Raw genomic sequence first — 20,668 nt, 5'->3', positions numbered from 1 at the left:
TCCTGTCAATACCATTTCTTACATGAATTTTCTCTCTACCCAATCTTAATTGTTTTTAAGATTAAAAAATTAACTTTTTTTCTCCCGTGTTTTGTTATTAAATACAAATATTTAGGATAACATAAACTAACACTTAGAAATGGGTGCCCAGAGATAAAATTATTTGCCAAAGCTTGCACAGCAAGGAATGAGAGAGACTAGAACAATATCCTACGTATTTTATTTGTTTTCCCACTCAGTCCCCTCATTTCTCCTCTTGGTATCTGTCAGAATTTATATATGCCAACTGCAAGTTCAAGCATTTTCTAAATTAAAAAAGTGAAAATTTTTAGAGGAAGCTCAAAGGCTGTGCCTTGATTAACATAGACAGCTAGATTAGAATCAGTGGCAGTGTCGCTCTGAGCAAAATCTTCCAATTTAATTCTTGTCACTCCCAGGGGCGCACTTGCCATTGTGGGTGCATTCTGCTCTCCGGCCTCCTTTGATGTCTTTATTCAGATCTCCTGTTTACTGTATTAAACAACTCATTCCATTCATCCGCCAGGCTTTGTTCATCAGATCAGACATTTTTCACCTTTGTTTTGTCAAGTGCACAAGGGTGCATTCGGCCTTGTTGATGAGTCCTCACACAAAGACTGAATTTTATCTTCCCTATTTTTGGAAAGAGTTGTGCTTTGGAGATTTCCTAGATTAAGGCAAGTATTGGTTATTTTCTCCCTGTCTCTCATCCCTCCTTCTGGATGCAGAGTCAAGTTTCCTTGCTGTGTGGTTCTTGTTACCGATAAAGCAAAGATCATCTCTTTGGAGATGTTTGGAGAAACCGGGCATTCCTTTTTATAATGATGGGGTCAAGATGTTTGGATTTGTGACAACCTCTGTCTGTCCTGTTCCGATTTTCTCTGGAATTAAGGAAGATCGCCTTTTCTTTCTCTTCCTTGCCGTGCTGTTATTTGTCAGTCACCAAAGCTAGAAGGTGGTGCTGTTTAGCATGTAAATAAACCAACACTTTTTTCCAGTAAATAGCTCTGTCTTGCATTATATGCCAGGAACTCTCATCTACACAATGATGAATTCAGTTCCTGTATTGTGCTTTCCTTTCCTGTCCTTTTATGGAGGGAAAGGTGATCACACTGTAATTATAGAAGTCCTTTTTGCTTTATTTTTTCTGCTTGTGCCTCTAATTTTTCTAGCCTCCTACTTTATAGCATTTGCCATCGCTAAGATAAAATTCCGAAGGCAGCCTTTTTGAATTACTTCACTTTCTCTAGTCCAGTGTTTTATAGATGATGTAAATGAAGGATGTGGCTTACAGATCTATTTAAAGAGACGTGCTTATACTTCCCTGTTCTGGCCATATGAGTGGGCACATGCTTTTGCATTTTTATTCGAACCCCACAGAAGTTGGTCATTATATTTTGAATGCCACAGCACGTCTATACCATTATTTCAAGGATCTTGTTCATTCATCCATATAATGATTGGCATTGGCTATAACTTGATGCAATGTTACACTATTTTAATTCTTTCTCAGGCAATGTTATCTTTGATCACTTCCTATTCACTGGGGGAGAAACCCACACAATTGCAGTCCCACATTCTGTGTCAGTGGTGATGCCAGGCACTCCCTGGAATATAGCTATTCAGGGCACTTTCTCCGCCCTCAGGCTGCTCATTAAAGGGACGGCAGCTTCGATCTTGAATGAATAAGGTAGACTACACATTCCACTCTCCTTTCAAAGAGACTCCATGGTTTTAAAAAAAAGTGTTTTCTACTGCCTGTTTCTTTGTCTAATTGGAAATAGTGTACACTCCTATAGCCACAGCTCGGTATGCAAAGTATTTCCTTGTCACATTTTCTGTTCTGTGATTCAAATGTGTATTTCATCAAAGAATTTCAGAGAAAGTTCTGTATCTTCCCTCAGAAAAAGAAAAAATACACCATGTATAATGCATAGTGCATTGTTACCTTGTCTATAGGTTAGAGAAACTTACATTCCTTGTTTTTTCTTCCTTCTGCTAACCAAACACTCATTTAATACGTTCTTTTAGCCCGGGGACATTTGTGGCAGTTCCAAAACCTCATTGAAAAGTTTAGCAAGATGGAGCCAAGTAAAAAAGAATGACAGGGACCAGTGTTTTGGAAATACTGCCTTCTTTTCAAAATCTTGTAGCCTAAAATCCGGACAAACGTGAGTTAGGTTCCATGTTTAAGGGTATAAACTATGTTCCTTCTTTTTTAAGAAATCAAAAGAGCCTAAAATTTTCTATTTATCTCTTGTGAATCATAGCTACATAGCAACACTCATATGGAGTATAGGAAGAATTTAAGATTTTAAGCCAAGTGTGGGTGATGTAAATTGCACTTGAGTTATGCATGGTATGGAAGCAAATAGGATAGAGTTCTGTGTCATGCTAGGTTTCTGAGACCTTCTTTCCTTAACTCCTAGGAATAGGTCAATATCTGAACTCCGGAGCGCTAGCTGCTTTGTAGGTTCCCACAGCAACCTGATGAGAGAGAGGACCCCTTGGATAGCAGTATGTGTTCAAGCGCTGATGGTGTTAGAGGGACGAACAACACGCAAACCAAATCCTTGATTTCATCATCATTTATTTAGTACCTGCTATATGCATGACAGTATTCAAGCATCCTGGGGGATCCAAGATAAATATACGATGTGATCTGTATTCCCCAAGCTCTCAAAATAATTGGAAAGATGAACCTAATGTCCTTGAAATGAGGAGAAAACAATAGAAAATAGTGAAAACTGAATGCTCACTTGTGCTCAGTTAGCCTAGGACATACCTGTCCTAAAAACTTATTCATTGTTTATCTTAAATTCAGATTCATCTGAGCATCCTGTCATGTTATGTGGCAGCCCGAACCCTTTCATGGTCCATTGCCTTCAGGAGCCGAGAGTTAAGGTCCCACCACTGCCTTCTACTGACTAACACATTCCACAAGTAGTAATAAATTTACATATGCACATTGTCTCACTGTTTACAAAGTATCATTAATCCCATTTTTCAGATGAAGAAAAGGAGGCTTGAAGAGCTTATCTTATTTTCTAACTCAGTCATCAATGGAGATACCCAACCCAAATTTCAGGACTCCCAAGTCCAGTATTCTCTGACTACACCCACTTGCCAGTAGTGTTCCACAGCTGGTGGGCTTTCTCCACGTCACAAAGCTTCCATTCGTGGGGCTCTCCTGCCAAATTTCCTATTGGAATGGCAACTTCCTGCCCACAGCAATTTCTTCACCACACCTTGTCTCTGGCTAATGCCACCATCAACCTGCTTGGAGAGCAGAATAGCACCAAGTTTGTGGATGGTTTTCTCCGGGGCTTTTCTCTTACTTCCATTTTTGAACGCTCTTTATGAATGAACAAGCACTCTGGCTAAAAATTTGAGATTGCCTGTAACGCTGACCTCATTCAGCTGGCTTACCAAGTTGGTTGCCATTTTTTGTTCTAGACGTTTTCATGTTGCTAATAATACAGAATATGGAAGTAAGAAGAGAACCTTAACAATTTTAGAATTCTTTCTGGATTTTAATTGTTATTTTTCTTGTTTTCATCTAAGTACGGCATTAGGGTTTAATATGCATTGTTTTTCATAATTTTTAGCTGCTCTACATTTATGGTTTGATTTCTTCTTTGGCTTAAGAGTAACTTAGCAGATGTTTATACATTTACTTGTAGTGGAGATTTTTTACTTTTATTGCTTCTTCTTTGCTATTTAATTTTCATTTTATTGAATTGTGGTCAGAAAACCTGTACCACTTATGTTTTCTGAGAATTTACTGAGGTTTTATTTGTTACCCAATTTTTACAAAATATATGTATGTTCCATACATGTATTTAAATTTGCTGTTTCACCACAACCTTGTGAGATAGTACCACGTTTATAATAAAAACAAATTGATAAAATAGCAAGGAACACATTTGGAAAAACAGGACTTAAAACTGTAAAAATGTTCTTGTTCTTCAAAGGTAATAGTTAATGTTATAATGTGAGTTCTTTTTCTATGAATTATAAATTCAGTACTGTCTTAACAAAAAGAAAACTAGAGGGGCAATATTAAAGTAAACCAATGGAAATCATGAAGAAAAATATGGTATAGAACAAGGAGGGATATTTGATCTTGTTAAAGAAGCAATCTACTAATAAGATAACATAGTGATAGATTTTTATGTTTTGAATCATACAATGCAAAAACTCAAAAAATTAAAAACAAAATAGTAATGTAAAGCTATCCCCTCTTTTATACTGTGTATCTTGGAAAGAAGTCACTATACTTAGCAGACACCTAAGGAATGGGAATTCTGCTCCACCTCCTTGAGGGCAGCTTCTGCGTAAATTATTTGAAGTTCTTGTGTAAGGAAATTTGTCTGTTCTCCTCCATTTATTAATCTATTCAGTCATTTACTTGTATCAGTATGGACTTATGGATATTTATTTTATACTTGGGTTATAATCCAATTCTAGTTTAAATTTGTTTTCGCTCAAACTGCTCTGTCTTCAGCCTTCGGAAGCTTCTTCAGTGGGCTCTTGGGTCCCTTTGACGTATCCCCATTGCTGAGGTTTCAAAAAATTTTGTTTTATAATTTGTAGCACTATCTTACTTTCTGGCCTTGCAAGGTGCTCCAGGCCCATCTCAGGTATTTCCTGTCCCAGTCCTAGAATCAGCCAAGGTTCCTTTCTGCAAGGAGCCTGGTTCTTTTCCTTGGAGAACAGACCTAGAGACCCAGACTTGGGCACCTGGCATGTTTGTTGCTACTCGGGTGTTGTTTCTTTTCTAGTTTCTTTTTAAGTCAATATCCTCCCTTGGTTATGTTCACTATGTTATTTTCATAGGCAGAACTTTCCAACAGTTCTGTGAACTCTTCTAGGGAACAGGTGAAAGTGGTGTCCTTCTTCTCGCTCCTGAGATGTCTCTTCCAAGCTCTTCCAGTCCAGGTCGAGGCCTTTGGCTTGGTTAGACTCCGGAGCTGGCCCTGAACACAGTCCTCCACTCCCTTCAGTGTTTCATGATAGTATGATCAGTTTTGAGAACATTTTATGTGACCCCAAGAGATCTAACTGAAGCAAAGAAATTCACATGCTGTGTTTTTACCCGTGAATACCTTTATTGAGGTGAAAATGGGATGAAGAGTGAGCTTGTAGCCAAGCGAGTTCTGCCCTGTGCAGGCCCTGACGGCTGCCCCGGTGTACTCCTCTGCCTGCCGGCTCTAGTACATTTCTCTTAAAATAATTTATAAGATTTATTTAAAACATCTTTGTAAAAGAGAGAAGTATGCAACTATTTTCTTACTAAAGTTTTTTCCATGAATGTCTCATACTTCTTTGCTAATATTTTTATGTATGTTTTCACCATTATTTTCATGGTTAGGTTACCAGAAATTTGTCTATTCTATCCGCTATAGTGGGGAACCAACTATTATGTTGATCAAGTTTACCTTTTTTGCATCCTGCCTTTATGCATCCTGCCTTAGTAATTTCTAATTTTATTCTGGAGATGAGATATGAATAAATTAGTCTTTCCTTTTACTTTAGGTTGTTCTTTTCCTAACTTCTTGACTTGAATGCTTAGTTTTTTATTTCTTGTCTTTTTTTCTAATAAATGCATTTAAGGCAATAAGTTTTCCTTTTAATATTATTTGACCACATTTCAATAACTTTGAATTGATTTTTGTTAGTTTCTAAATTTTCTATAATTGTTATTTTCTTTTTAACTTGTGTAATCTAGAATTTTTAAATGTCTGAGGTTTTAGAATTATTAATTTCCACTTTAATTGAATTATATTCAGAGAAAGTGGCATTTCTGATTTCTACCTTTAGGTACGAGACTTCTTTATGGTATAATACATGAACACTTTGAAACATTAAATGGCTTTGAGTAGAATGGACTATTTTCTATTTGTTGGGCACACATTTCTGCATATATTTATTAAATTAAGGCTGTTCATTATGTTATTCAAATCCTTCGTGTCTTCATCTACCTGTCAGTTTCTGAGAGATTATATTAAATTATCTTATTATTGTTTCTGTTAGTATTGTTTTGATTTTTCTAAGTTTTTGCATTGTACTATTCAAAACATAAAAATTTGTCACCATGTTATCTTATTAGTAGATTCCTTCTTTAACAAGATGAAGTATCCCTCCTTGTCCCATATCATATTTTTCTTCATGATTTCCATTTGGTTTACTTTAATATTGTCCCTCTAGCTTTTTTTTTGTAAAGACGGAACTGAATTTATAATTAATAGAAAAAGAACTCACATTGTAATATTAAGTATTACCTTTGAAGAACAAGTACATTTTTACAGTTTTAAGTCCTGTTTTTCCAAATGTGTGCCTTGCTATCTTATCAATTTGTTGCTATTATAAATGTGATCTTTACTTTCACTAAATTCTGTAATTAGTGATTGTATTTATATAGTAAAGCTGTTTGTTTTTATATGTTAATTTTGTAGCCAGCCACGTTATTAAGTTATATTTTTAATAATAGTTTTTAGTTCATTCATTTGGGTACTCTATCAGTAATAGCATCCAAAATAATGATAATTTGCCTTCTCCTTTTCATTGTTTATATTTCTTATTTGGTTCTCTTGTTTGATTGCATTGGCTACCACTTGCAGCATAGTGATACATGAAAGTAGTGATAGAGGCATCCTTGCTTTGTTCCAGTTTTTAGAAAGAAGGTAAGGGGCTGGCTTTGTAATAGTAACAAAGTATATGTTCCAGTTAGAAATACATTTTGTTGCAAATAACAAAACTTTTGGCAATAGAGATTGAAGTAAAACATTCCTTTTCTCCAATAGCAAGAAGGCTGGAGGTAAGAGGATATCAGTTCATTCCACGGCTCCACTGTGCCATGTGTCTGTGAGTCTCTTAAGTTTTTCCCTCATGGTCACAAGGACCCTGCAGCCACTCTGGATATACATCTGCGTTCAAAGTAGAGGAAGGACCAGTGCATCCACATTTGTCCTTTAGCTGAAATGTGCTCTCCCAAAATCCCCCTGTGGGGAAGTTGGGGTTCCTATGGCCAGGATCCTCACTGAACTGAAACCACCTGATGATGTAACTGGCCTGTTGCTAGGCTACCGGTTCCACACCTTTAGGCAATAAGCTATTATTGTGCTATATAGAGAGCTTGGCCGGTGCTCTGGGTGGAGGCAGAGACGCTAGTGCTCGACCTACCGCGGGGAGAACAAGCCGGGTAATAAACCCTTTCACCCCAAGAACGTTTTGCTGTCAATTTCTTTGGTCACATTAAATCCATAGCGAACTTGCCTGGGGCTGAAACCCATTGGCAAGACACCCCCCAACAGATCTCTCCTTGGCAAGGGAGGCTGGGAACCCGGGGAAGAGTAACGTAATTGACTTTGCAGCCAGGCTTCCAAATGTAGTAGCGGAGTTGAGCAAAACATTGTTTTGAATTCTTTTAACTCCCCTTGTAGCTATGGTTATTTTTCAACTCATTTCTAATTTTGTGTTTTTGTGCCCTCTCGCTTTCTTCTTGATTAGTCTAGCAAGTAGTTTATTTGTTTTACCTTGGGGTTTTTTCTTTCCTCTTAAAGAATCAACTCTTAATTTTATGTATCAATTCTGCCAGTTTTGTTTGCTGATTCATTTATATATGCATTTATCTTTATTCACTCTTTACTTTTGCTGTTTGTATTTATTTTTTTCTAAATGCTTGATTTGGATGCCTTACTCATTTGTTCCATTTTTTAATGATTGTTAGTGAAAGAATTTAAAACTGATGTTTTCATCTAAATACAGCTTTAGGATTCAATATGCATTGTTTTTCATCATTTCTAGCTACTCTACATTTATGGTTTTGATTTCTTCTTTGTTTAAGAGTAGTTTAGGAAATGTTTGTACATTTACTAATTGTGGAGATTTTTTATTTTTATTGTTTCTCCTTTGCTATTTAATTTTTGTTTTATTGAATTGTGGTCAGAAACCTGTGCCATTTATGTTCTCTGAGAATTTACTGAGGTTTTATTTGTTACCCAATTTTTGCAAAATACACAGACACTTTAAAAGAAATTGCTGTTAATTATGTTCGTCAAGTCCAGTGGATTGGTTTTTTTGGGGGTTTTGTTTTATTATTTACTTATTTCTAATCTAGGGAAGTCATTACTGATTAAGAAAAGTGTGTTAAAGTCTCCCCTTACTATTTTGTGTCAAATAGTTTATCCTCTTACATCCTGCAATTTTTACTTTGTGTGTTTTGATGCTGTATCTTTTTTACTGTATCTCTTTTGATGTTTGGTGTAAAAGATGAATGAAACATATACTTTCGTTATGAATTTTACACTTCAGCATTATAATGCTTTTCTCCTTGAATTCAGCTTTGCCCAGTGTTCATATCGTGAAACCCTGCTTTCTTTACATACGTGGCTACCTGGTGTGTCTTTGGCCATTCTTTTGCTTTCAAAGTTTGTCCCTAAAGGCATAAAGCTAGCTTCAGTTTTTGATCCTATTTGCATTGATATTTATAAGAGCTCTATTGCATTTCAATTTGTAACTCTATAGTTTTTTTATCCTATTTGCATTGATATTTATAATAGCTGTATTACATTTCAATTTGTAACCCTATTTCATGTTTCCTGGACTTCTTATTTCCTTAATTTTTTCTTCTGCTCTGTCTTTCACTATATATTTTGGCTTATTTTTTATTGTTTATTGCCATTGGAGGTGTATGGAAGATAGAGTCTGTTTTAATTTCTAATAAATGGCTACCTTTACAATCTTAATATTCTTAAAGTCTTTCGCCACTGGTCAATTTAGGAAATGAAACATTATGGAGAAATTAAGACCCTTACATTTCCTTTTCTTGCTTCACTCCTTTTCTTTCTTATTTTAATTTGTATATTCTGGCATCTTTAAATGATAACTATTTTTAAATATTTTGAAGTTCTATCCTGCTATTATGCTTTTAGTTTTGCACAAAATTTACATTTTCTTTGTGATAAAAAGTTTTGTAATATTTAAAAATTTGTTACAAATTTAAAATGTTTGCATGTAAATCTACATTTTGTTTGAATAACATAACTACCATAGTTATTTATCTTTATGTGGATTCAGTGCTTATCTCTTGTTTTTTGAACAGTGACTTTCCTGTTTTACATCCTCTCTGTGTTCGTTAGATGGCTTCATTAAGTAGATTTTTCTGATTCACATATGAGGGCAACATATCTCTTTAGCTCATGCACACCCGTGAATGTTTTGTGTTGTCATAACATACAGTTGACAGTTTGGCTGCACATAGAATCTTGGGTCTTTTTTTAATCGTATCATTGATATACAATATTTTATTAATTTCAAGTATACAACACAGTGATTCAACAGTTACCCATATTATTCAGTCCCCACCCCCACTAGTGCAGTTACTATCTGTCCATGTAGGTAGATGTTACAGAATCATTGGTTATATTCTCCATGTTGTACAAACATCCCTGTGACCAACTTATGTTATGATGAAGAATTTTTGTGCCCCTTTATCCCCCAAGCCCTCCCCCACAGTAACCCCCAATCACTTCTCAGTGTCTGTAAGTCTGCTGCTCCCATTTTGTTTTGTTTTGTTTTGAGGTTCCGTAAATAAGTGAAATCATACTGTATTTGTCTTTCTATGTTTGGCTTATTTCACTTAGTATAATACCCGCTAGGTCCATCCATGTTGTTACAAATGTAAGAATTTCTTTTTTTTATGGCCGAGTAATACTCTGTTGTGTGTATATATATATATATATATTGCATCTTTATCCATTCATCTACTAATGAACACTTAGGTTGATTTCATAACTTGGCTATTGTAAATAATGCAGTGATAAACAGGGGTACATGTATCTTTTTTGAATCAGGGATTTTATTTTCTTCAGATAAATTCCTAGAAGTGGAATTACTGGTTCATATGGCATTTCTATTTTTAGTTTTTTGAGGAACTTCTATACTCTTTTCCACAGTGGCTGCAACAATTTACAGTCCCACCAATAGTGTAGGAGGGTTTCCCTTTCTCTACACCCTCACCAACACTTTTTATTTCTTGTGTTTTGGATAGTGGCCATTCTGACTGGTGTTAGGTTTTATGTCACTGTAGTTTTTCATTTCTCTGATAATTAGTCGTGTGGAGCATCTTTTCATGTGCCTGCTGGTATTCTGTATTTCTTCTTTGAAAAAAAGTCTGTTCAAGTCCTCTGCCCACTTTTGAATCAGGTTATTTGGTTTTTTTGGTGTTAAGCATAAGAGTTCTTTATATAGTTTAAAGATGTCAACCCCTTATCAGATGAATCATTTGTGAATATATTCTCCCATACTGTAGGATGTCTTTTTGTTCTGCTGATGGTGTTCTTTGCTGTACAGGAGCTTTTTAGTTTGATGTGTCCCACTTGTTCTTTTTTTATTTTGTTTCACTTGCCGGGGGAGATGTGTTCAGGAAAAAAATGCTCATGTTTATATTCAAAAGATTTTTGCCTATATCTTCTTCTGAGAGTTTGATGGTTTTATGTCTTACACTTAGGTCTTTGATCCATTTCAAGTTTACTTTTGTATATGGAGTTAAACAGTAAACCAGTTTCATTCTCTTGCATGTAGCTGTCCAGTTTTGCCAAAACCAATTGTTGAAGAGGCTGTCTTTCCCCCATTGTATATTCATGGCTCTTTTATCATGTATTAATTGACCATACATGAGCGGGTTTATATGGGCTCTCTATTCTGTTCCATTGATCTATGTATGGGTCTGCTACCTGTTCTTGTACTGGTACCAAACTGTTTTAATTACTGTAGTTTTTTGTAGAGCTTGAAGTCAGGAAGCATAATCCACCAGCTTTGTTCTTCTTTCTCAGGATTGCTTTAGCTACTTGGGGTCTTTTGTCATTCCATATGAATTTTGGGATTATTTGCTCTAATTCATTGAAAAATGCTGTTGGTATTTTGGTAGAGATTGCATTGAATCTGTAAGTTGCTTTGGGAAGGATGGCCATTTTGACAATATTAATTCTTCCTATCCATGACCACGGGATAGATTTCCATTTATTGGTGTCTTCTTTAATTTCCCTCCTGAGTGTCTTATAGTTTTCAGAGTACAGGTTCACCTCCTTAGTTAGATTTATTCCTAGGTATTTTATTATTTTTGGTGCAATTGTGAATGGAATAGTTTTCCTGATTTCTCTTTCTGCAAATTTGTTGTTAGTTATAGGAATGTAACAGATTTCTGTGCATTAATTTTGTGTCCTGCAACTTTGCTGAACCCAGTTATTAGTTCTAACAATTTTTTGGTGTGATCTTTAGGGTTTTCTATGTGTAATATGTCATCTGTAAATAGTGATAGTTTTACTTCTTCTTTACCAATTTGGATGCCTGTTATCTCTGTACCTTGTTTGATCTCCGTGGCTAGGATCTCCATTACTATGTTGAATAAAAGTGGTGAGTATGGACATCCTTGTCTTGTTCCTGATCTGAGAGGAAAAGCCATTGAGTATGATGTTAGCTGTCGATTCGTCACGTATGGCCTTTATTAGATTGAAGTACATACCCTCTATACCCATTTTGTTGAGAGTTTTTATCATGAATGGCTGTTGAATTTTGTCAAATGCCTTTTCAGCATCTATTGAAATGGTCATGTGATTTTTGTCCTTCTTTTTGTTGATGTGGTGGATGGTGTTGATTGACTTATGAATATTATACCACCCCTGCATCCCTGGAATAAATCCCACTTGGTTGTAATGAATGGTCCTTTTGATATATTTTTAAATTCAGTTTGCTAATATTTTGTTGAGTATTATCACATCTATTTTCATCAGGGATATTGGTCTAAAATTTTCTTTTTTTGAGAATCTTGGGTCATTTATCTTTTCCCTGAAAATCTATAAAGGTTGCTTTATTATTTGTTGGTATTGAATATTGCTAGGCTGAATTCTGAGGTCAGCTTAATGGGAAATATAATTTTTCCCATTCAAAGAGATTTGTCCTATCTTCTCAGCTGTATGGAATGTTCTTTATTTCTTAAGTTCAAAAACCTTCCCAAGATATGTCTTCCTGTTGTTGGTCAATTTTCATCTAATTTGGTAGTCCTATTTGGTGGGAAGTGTAAAGGTTAGCTTTATGTGTCAACTTGTCTAGCTAAGGATGTCCAGATAACTGGTAAAATGTTATTTCTGGGTTTGTCTTCAGGGGTATGTGTCTTCGATTAGCATTTAAATGAGTAGACTGAGTAAAGAAAATTGCCCTCACCAGTGCCAGTGGGCATCATCCAATCTGTTGAGAATCTGAATAGAACAAAAAAGTGGAGTTAGGGTGAATTTGCTCTTTGCTTGAATTGGGATGTCCATTTTCCTGCTCTTGGATATCAGTGCTCCTGGTTCTCAGGACTTCCTCAGACAGGACTTAACACCATCACCCCCCGATTTTCAGGCCTTAGGATTCAGCCTGGATTATACCACCAGCATTCCTGGTTCCCCAGCTTGCAGAGAGCAGATCGTGAGGCTTGCCAGCCTCCGTGATTACATCAGCCAATTCCTATAATAAATCTCTCTCTATGTCCTGTTGGTTCTCTGCAGAACCTACCTAATACAAGCAGTGTTCTCTGTTCCAGAACATTAGGTATTTGTGTATTGCTCTCTGCTGCCTGCCCTCCGTGTCTATTATCATACCTCTTATCTTTCTAGTCTTGTTTCTTTCAGTATTCTGTCTGACTTTCTCAAATCTCTTTTCCACATCTGTAACTCAGTTTTCTACACAGCCAACTCCTTGTTGTTTGTAGTGGATTGATTAGTTCTGCAATGGGATTTATTTTGCACTCAGTTTCCGTCCTTACTTCCCCAGCTCTCTTTCCATATTATGCCTGTGTTTTACCATCTCACTGTTGACCTTGAGTTTCATGAGGATTCTGTTTTAGTTGATTTCCTGGAGAATGTTTTTATTCCTGATGATCATTTAAACTGAGACCTAAAGGATCTGAAGGCATCCTCCAGGTGAAATATGGGGGGCTTAGAAGGCTATTCAAAACAAAGTAAATAACATAGGTGAAGGCACAAGGTGGAAGAAAACTTGGAACATTAATGCAACATACGATAGAGATGATAGTTGCTTATATAACTGGAAAATAGTGAGTGAGGGAAAAAAATAACACAATTTGAGGCTGTGGTGAGCAGAAGATAGATTGTGCAGGGACTTACAGACCATGTAAAGGAGTTATGTTTTGTTTTTAAGATCAATAGGAAACCATTGAATAGTTATTAACAAGAAACATGATCTTAGGTATATTTTTAAAAATTCATTGCTAGACATTGAGGATGGATTGGAGAGGAATCTGAGGAAGCAATGGCCCCAGCTGGGGTGCAGACGTATGCGAGGGATAATGGTTGCTTGGACGGGAGTGACAGCAGAGGAAATGGAGAAATGTGGGTGGACTCAGAAGACATTTCATTGGTAGCATCAGTAGGACCTAATGATGAATGGATGTGGGCATAAAGGATGGAAGTTAGTGGGAGGAAAAAAAATGTAGGAACAAATTTTAGAGGAAGTTGAAAGGCAGAAAGGCAGTAAATGGAGGGGGGGATATTTGAAGAGTAAGCAGTGAACACTGTTGGGAGAAGTTAATATGTCAGCAGTGTTTAGAATGGAAGACAACAAAGGAACACAATGAAACTCTACCTAAGAGAGGAAGCAGTAAGGACATCAACGAAGGAATAAGCAGAATAGATTCCGAATGTTTTGGAACTTGGCACCAAGTCAGATGCAGGCAATAGGATGGAAGGCACTGTCAGTGATCTTACAATAAAAAGAATTGGGGAAACTAAGAAAGAAGAAAACGGAAGAAAGAAAGGTTGGATGGGGGACTTCATGGCCTGGCTAGTTGCAAACATTTTCTAGTTGTCTTGAAAGCAGACACTGACTACTGACACCAGTAGTGTGCACAGTTTACCAAAAGTTAAATTTAAAGATGTGCTTTTTACTTTACTTTTATCAAGCAAAACATTAGATGCACAGTGCAGAGGTGTTCCTTAAAATTCTTGTGCTCCATATGATCCTTGTCCATTCCATAGGTTCTCTAGTCCTCTAGTCATTCCCATTTACCATGAAAAAGAGAAGCTAACCTCATCTGCAATCTTACATTAAAGTAAAATAGTCCAGTTTTTTTAGGTCACATTTACCAAAAATGTACACACGGTACTGGCTAAATGGCTCACCTTGTATTTAAATCCCTAAAGAGCCAGTTAACATGTTGTCTAAGTCTTTTTACATTAAATGTTTGTATCCCTATCTCCATTGCTTCATCAAATTTAAACAGAATTGTTCAAGGACAGGAAGGGAATTAAGTCACAGTCACATTTGCTAAACCAGGTTGTGAAGTCCTCTACTTCGGCTTTAGCTAGTTGGCGCTAGTGGCCGTGTGCCTTCCTTGTTGCTGGTTGGTACCCCAGGCTGGTCTATGAGGGATGCCGCCCCCAGGAGCCTTGCAGTTCCCTCTTGTTTCCTGACCCCACTTCAGGTTATCAGAGAAGTCCCTCTGCCCTCACCCTCTCCAAGAATCTTTTCAGGCTCTGCTTTCTGATTCCACAGTCTCTGTTCCTTCTTCTTTCTCTAACTGGTCGGGTTGTTCGGGCCCTTCTTTCATCCTAGGCCAGCTCTTGCCAGGGATATGAACTTAAGTAGCCCCACCCTCTCCCGTATCCTGGTTTTTAGAAGTCCCGCCTGTACCAAGTCCCTGGCTCCTACTGGCCCAGAGGTGAGGCACTCCTGGGAACAGTGCAAGATGCACTGAGTCCCAGGATATCAGCCATTCACCTTCTGCAGATCTTGGGTGGTTCTTGTTTTGGGTAATGGTCACAGTCCGTTGGGTTGAAAGTTTTACAGGTGTTTGAAAGCACATTTTGACATCCATCTCTAGGTCTCTTCCAAATTACAGTTTAGAAAAAGTTAAATTAGATTGAGCCTCTTGGTGATGTAGACTGATGAGTTGGCAAGGACACGGTCCGCTCTGATACGGGTATATTGCATTGAAGACTTAAATCCCGCAAGAGGAATTGCTGACAGTAATGTGATTTTCTGTGTAATAGTGAAGAGCCCAATGAAACAAAATACAGTCTTCCTTCAATTTGCATCACTATTGCATGCATGTATGGAAATTTCAGTGTACATTAAAACCATTCAAAAAGTATTTTGTACTTATGTGTTGAACAGAGTTAGGGTCTGGGTTTGGATGGTCAGGAAAAGGATGTTTACCTGCCTGAATGTGCAATGGGACGTTTAGAAATTATACTGAAGATAGGATATTGCTTTGCTACGTTAGACCCTCCAATGCAGGACCTCTTAACCACATACCTGCCGGTGGTGCCCACCGGCACTGGAACAACCAAAAATTACCACTGCAAATTTCCAAAATTCCCCCTTAGGATGTGGTACAACCCCCCTGAGAACTGCTGATTGAATAAACCGAGTCTTCCTTTAGGATGCCTTTAATAGATCCCAGATCAATGAGCATCAAATGAGTTACTTATAAAGAGTTTAACAAACACTCGGCATGTTGTAAGTTCTGTATGTGTATTTGTTATATACATAAATGAATACTGATTTGATTGTCAGTGACAATCAAAATATACCCAAGTGTTTTTTTAAGTTAATGAGGAGACAATAATGAGGGCTAAGCCTATGTGACCTACTGATTTTTTTACTGATATAAAGTGTGCACAACGCATGATATATGTCATTTGTGTAAAGAGAGGAGAATAATAATCTATATATTTAATCTATATATTCATTTTTATAAACAAGGATATGTAAGAAAGTAGGCACATTGTGCTTGTTTCTGAGGTAGGGAATTGGATGCCTGAAGAAGACTTTTCATTGTCCACACTTTGAAAGTTTGAAAGTTTGGTATTTTGAACAATGTAAATTAAATGCTTATTTAAAAATAAATAATAAATGCATATTTTTAAAATTTAAACAGTTTGATTTAACATATATTTCAGGAACAAATGGATTCTGCATAATAATGTGATATGTTAGGGTTTAATATAAATTATTATATTATTTGCTTTTTCTAACCAAGCCAACTTTTTATAGTTTTCTTGTTTTCTCCATTTTCTGTTACTAAAAAATCAATGTTAACAATATACCCTGATGCCATATAATGTAATTTTCAATAAACTAGAAATACATTTATCTTATTGACATTCAAGCTCAGCTCACTTCCTCCAAATCCTGGGAGCCTGGGTCTCTGGGGACTTGAAGACAATGAAAATTCTGCATTCTAATTTTAACTCACTGGGCCTTCCTGGAGGGCAGGGCCATGGTTGCTCTACAGCCAGTTAGTGGGAGAGACGAGGCCGGCAGGACGCACGAGAAGTGTGCAAGGCAGAGCAAACAAGGCTGACGCCTCTGGGAGTTCCGGGACTGCAGAGCGTCCCATCTGGCAGGGAGCGTGAGAGACCGCCACGGTCCCCGCTCTGCCCCCTCCCCTCGTGCCTTCTCTAACAGAGATGAAACAGCTTTGAAGAGAGCTTCCTCCCACATCACCCGGTGAAGGAGTGGCAGGACTAGAACTCACACCCAAGTCCCCTTCCTCAGGAGAAGGATGCAGGTAGAAGAGGCTATTTCCCTGTCTTTGCCTTTCCCAGCGTCCCGTCTGTTTCCCTGCCAGGGTTGATTACAGGGAGGGAAGGGTAGGTGAAGAAGTTGAGCATGAAGGCTTTTCTGCCTGCATCAAAGTTCAGAAAACACTTGAGTGACATCTAAAAGACCATCATTTTCACGCTGAGGCAGTGTGACTGCCGGCTGGGAGTGCTAAACAGGACATGAACCCCTGCGGGAGGGAGGCAGGATGCAGACTGATGAAGACGTTAGCCCTCACAGCCCACCCTGTGCGCTCTAAGGAGGGAGTCAAGCAGGTAGAAAGCATCTTCTCGGCTCAGGTGTAAACGTTCCTCTCTATGTTAATGTGTCAGAAGACTCAGATATGTCGCTCCTGCACTGTATCCCTCTTCTGGACACCTCCTGATAATTCAAAGAACCTTTCTTGTAAGTAACCTATAAAAACCCATATTCACATGGTCAGGATTCTTACAACAAAGAGTGAAATATAAACTGATATCCCAAAACCAAATTCATCATGGAATTGGGAAGACAAGTTTGCTTCCCTTTCCACTGGGGAGAGTGGGAACATCAGACCATCTTACCTTAGAAGAGGTTCCTGTGAGGCTTTGTGGGGTTGGGGGAGGAGGCGGAAGGGGGACCGGGTCTCCATCCTCTCTCCATAAAAAGCATAAGATGATTAAAAATATTCCCATGTCTGTTTTCAAACTATGTCAGGAAAGTAGATTAAAGGCTTTATGCTTAGGAAATCGGGGATAAATATTCAAACATAAATTATGGCAGTATTAATAATTGCACATTTGTGCTAAGTAACTAGAAAATTATTTGAGCATTAATTCCATTTACATATGTTTCTTCAGACTTGTATCCCTGAAGCATGCAAGTATTTGGGGTTTGAAACATTTAATCACTTGGTAAGCAGCCCTCAATGGGATTGCCATTTATTTATTGTCTTTATTGATTTCCCTACACAGGAGAAAGCTTGTGGTGAATAGAAACTGACTGCTGAAGTGAAAGACTGTCTTTTCTAGGGCAGAACAAAAGCTCTGATTTTTTTTTTTTAAGAGTAGCCTGTTTTCCTCAGCTCATCCCAGCTCAGGGCCAGAATGCAGCTTCATTCATTGGTCAGAAACTCTCCTCCCATTAGGATGACACTTTATTGTGTCCAGGTAGACACACTGAGTAGTGCTGGATTTTCTGTTGAGGCTGAATTTTCAGACTGATGAGTTAGTCATCAGTGGATACTCCAGGCTCCCAGACTCACATCTGGCTCTTAGGTGATACATAGGACCTCCCAAGGTTATGCCTGGAAAATCCTAGAGCCCAATTGTTCAATCTAGACTTATCATCATCTTTAATCTGTTTTCAAAGAAATCTCCTTGATGATGTAATTCCAGAATTTTAATTAAGCATAGGACCTCAAAGAAACAGAAGTCTTAATAGCAAGGACACTGAGGCCTAGAACACTTGTTAGAACTGTTTGGGATTCCCTAAAACCCAAGTTAAACCATCTTAAGTGAAAATGACATTAAAAGGTTCAAGGACAACTGTTCAAAGATGTGGAGCATAACTCCCACCCTTTATATGTCAGCTACACTTTCTGTGTTTCTTCCAAAGAGTGCAGTATGGAAAGAGGCAGGAAAACCACTGTACGGTGGAAGAATGTGGGTGATCAGGGTTAGTATGAGAAAGAAAATGCCCTTGACATTCAGAAGCCGGTCTGGCTCTCATAGCAAGACAATGTTATTCTCTGATATGAGACAAACAATCTCCCAGGATAGCAAACGCAAAGTTACTCTGAGACTGTTAAAATGAGACAAAGCAAGATCACTTTATGCTTTTGTCTAAGCATTGACAAAAACGAGGTCACTATGCCACCCGCAAAATACCTAACACTCCCCCTGTCAGCCACAATGAGCCACTGCACCTCTTTACCGTGGTAGCTTTTTCCTTGGGCTAACCTTGCCTCCCCATCGATAAAATTTAGATAGCTGTATCTGTTTATATGTAAGTAGATAAACATAGGAGAGGATCAACATGCTTTTGGCTAGACATTTACTGTATCCACTCTTAGAAGAGGAAAAGAAAAAGCATTAAAAAGAAATAGCTAGTTCAAAATACAAATTCTGGTTTTATAGATGCAGAATGTTCAGGTTGATGCAGGACTGCCACGGTGTCCAGCCAGGCTCATCCAGCAGTTCTTTGTGCCCGGATGTTCAGCAGTGTTTTGCTGGCCTTTGGGAGGAAAAGCCAGAGACTCAGGAAGGGATGTTCGTTTAGAAGAGAGCAGCCCTAGTCACCTACACACCCTCCTGACTTTCCATGGTGTCGCTCAGAGCCATTTAGTATTTCTAGTTACTCTAACCAGATAAATGTAATTAGGCTTTACTTCAGAAAGTATGCCGCATTGATATCCTATTTTGGTGTCAGTTTTTCAATCAAGTTTGGATTATTGTGGGTGAGGGGGACTTGTGCTATTCTCTTCTCTTTATAGATAAGATTTATTGAGATACCAGTCATAAAATCGCCCTGCTTTCTGACAGCATGCAATCTAGAGGAGAGACCCCCTATCCCTTAGACCCACCCTCAAAACATCCACCCAAAGCCCAAAGCCTATAACAGATCCTTTCTGACACCCTCCTACTGAAGCACCCACAGCTCCCTACGGTGTATACTCTCCTAGCCAGAGGGAGTAATAAACCCAACTTGTTTAACTGCAGGTGTGTTCATAGTGGCCTTTGATCGAAGGACATTTGCAGCGTCATGAATGATAAGTCACATATCCTTGATATGATGAGATGAGAATGGTGCTTAACCTGTGCGGTCTTCCTTCCAAAACCCCATCGGCCTAGTCTAATCATAAGAAAAGGGTCAGACAAACCAAAATTAAGGGACATGCGACAAAATACCTCACTAGTCCTTCTCAACACTGTCAAGGGCAACAAAAACAAGGGAAGTCTGAGAAACTGTCACAGCCCAGAGAGGTCTAAAAAAACTTAATGGATAAATGGAATGAAGTATTCAAGATGGGATCCTGGAACAGAAAAGGGACGTCAGGGGAAAATTAATGAAATTGGAATAGAGAATGGAGTTTAGTTAACAATAACAAAAATTTTTAAGGGGTGGAGGGTATCACTGTCTTCAGGGTATCATTAAAATGGCATTGATAAAGTGTCTTTCCCAGTCTATCATTGCCCTGCGCCAGCCGTCTCTCAGGCAGACTTCTCTCACGTGGAGCCTGGAGACTGCCGCAGCTCCGCACTTTGTGGTCCCATCAGCTTGAGAACTCAGGAAACGGGTTCCAACGGACCCGACCTCATCCTGTGCTCTGAGTAGCCATCCTGGGTCATGTATTCCTTCTTGGGCTAGGATTCAGGAGTCAGCTCCACGCAAACTCCACAGACCCAGAAAGATCATTAGGGATTGAGGGAGAGCTGGCTTCCCAGAAGAAGGGACACTTGGCAGGCAAAAACATGTACCTGTATGTAGGCCAACCCTACCTTCTGACTCAGCAAGAGTGCTTTGACAGACATCTCGTTACGATACAAGTCAACCCCAATCAGTGATGAGAGGAGCATGAGGGGCAGCTGCACACGGCCCCGGAGAAGCTGCATTAGCACGACCACCCTCACTCTCTCATTTGTGGAATAGGAGGGCATCTAGCCACATAGGACCAGTGCAAAGATCACACGAGGTATCATTAGTTCCAGTGCCTAGGACACAGCAGTGCTCAGTGAATGTTAAGTTTAATCTGAGCCTGTCCTAGTCAAAGAATTAACCTGAGTAATTCTACCTCTATGTAAGGAGTTAAGCAATTATTATTATAAGAAGGCCACACTAGTGCGTTTATAGAACTGCATTTCTGTTTTAACAGTGAAAAATCTTTTATGCTATTAACCTGTGTAAATTTTAGATTTTTTAAAAATAGAAAGTTATATAGGTCACTGCATTATACCTGTAACTAATTGCAACATTAGCTATCAGATTCTCATTGTTGGCTAATTTATCTTCAAAGACTCAGGAATGCAATTTGAGTAATTACTACCTGTGCCGTACTTCATTT

General features: G+C 38.2%; 1 pseudogene; it reads left to right on the top strand.

Moving 5' to 3' along the window:
* The first annotated feature begins 18,642 nt into the window (after positions 1-18,642).
* LOC118919098 (40S ribosomal protein S27-like) lies at positions 18,643-18,901 on the top strand (annotated as a pseudogene).
* The last annotated feature ends 1,767 nt before the right edge of the window (positions 18,902-20,668 follow it).

Source organism: Manis pentadactyla, chromosome 8 (genome assembly GCF_030020395.1).
Source record: "Manis pentadactyla isolate mManPen7 chromosome 8, mManPen7.hap1, whole genome shotgun sequence".
In the NCBI taxonomy this organism is placed as follows: Eukaryota; Metazoa; Chordata; class Mammalia; order Pholidota; family Manidae; genus Manis; species Manis pentadactyla.
This window is presented reverse-complemented; position numbering and strand designations above follow the sequence as displayed.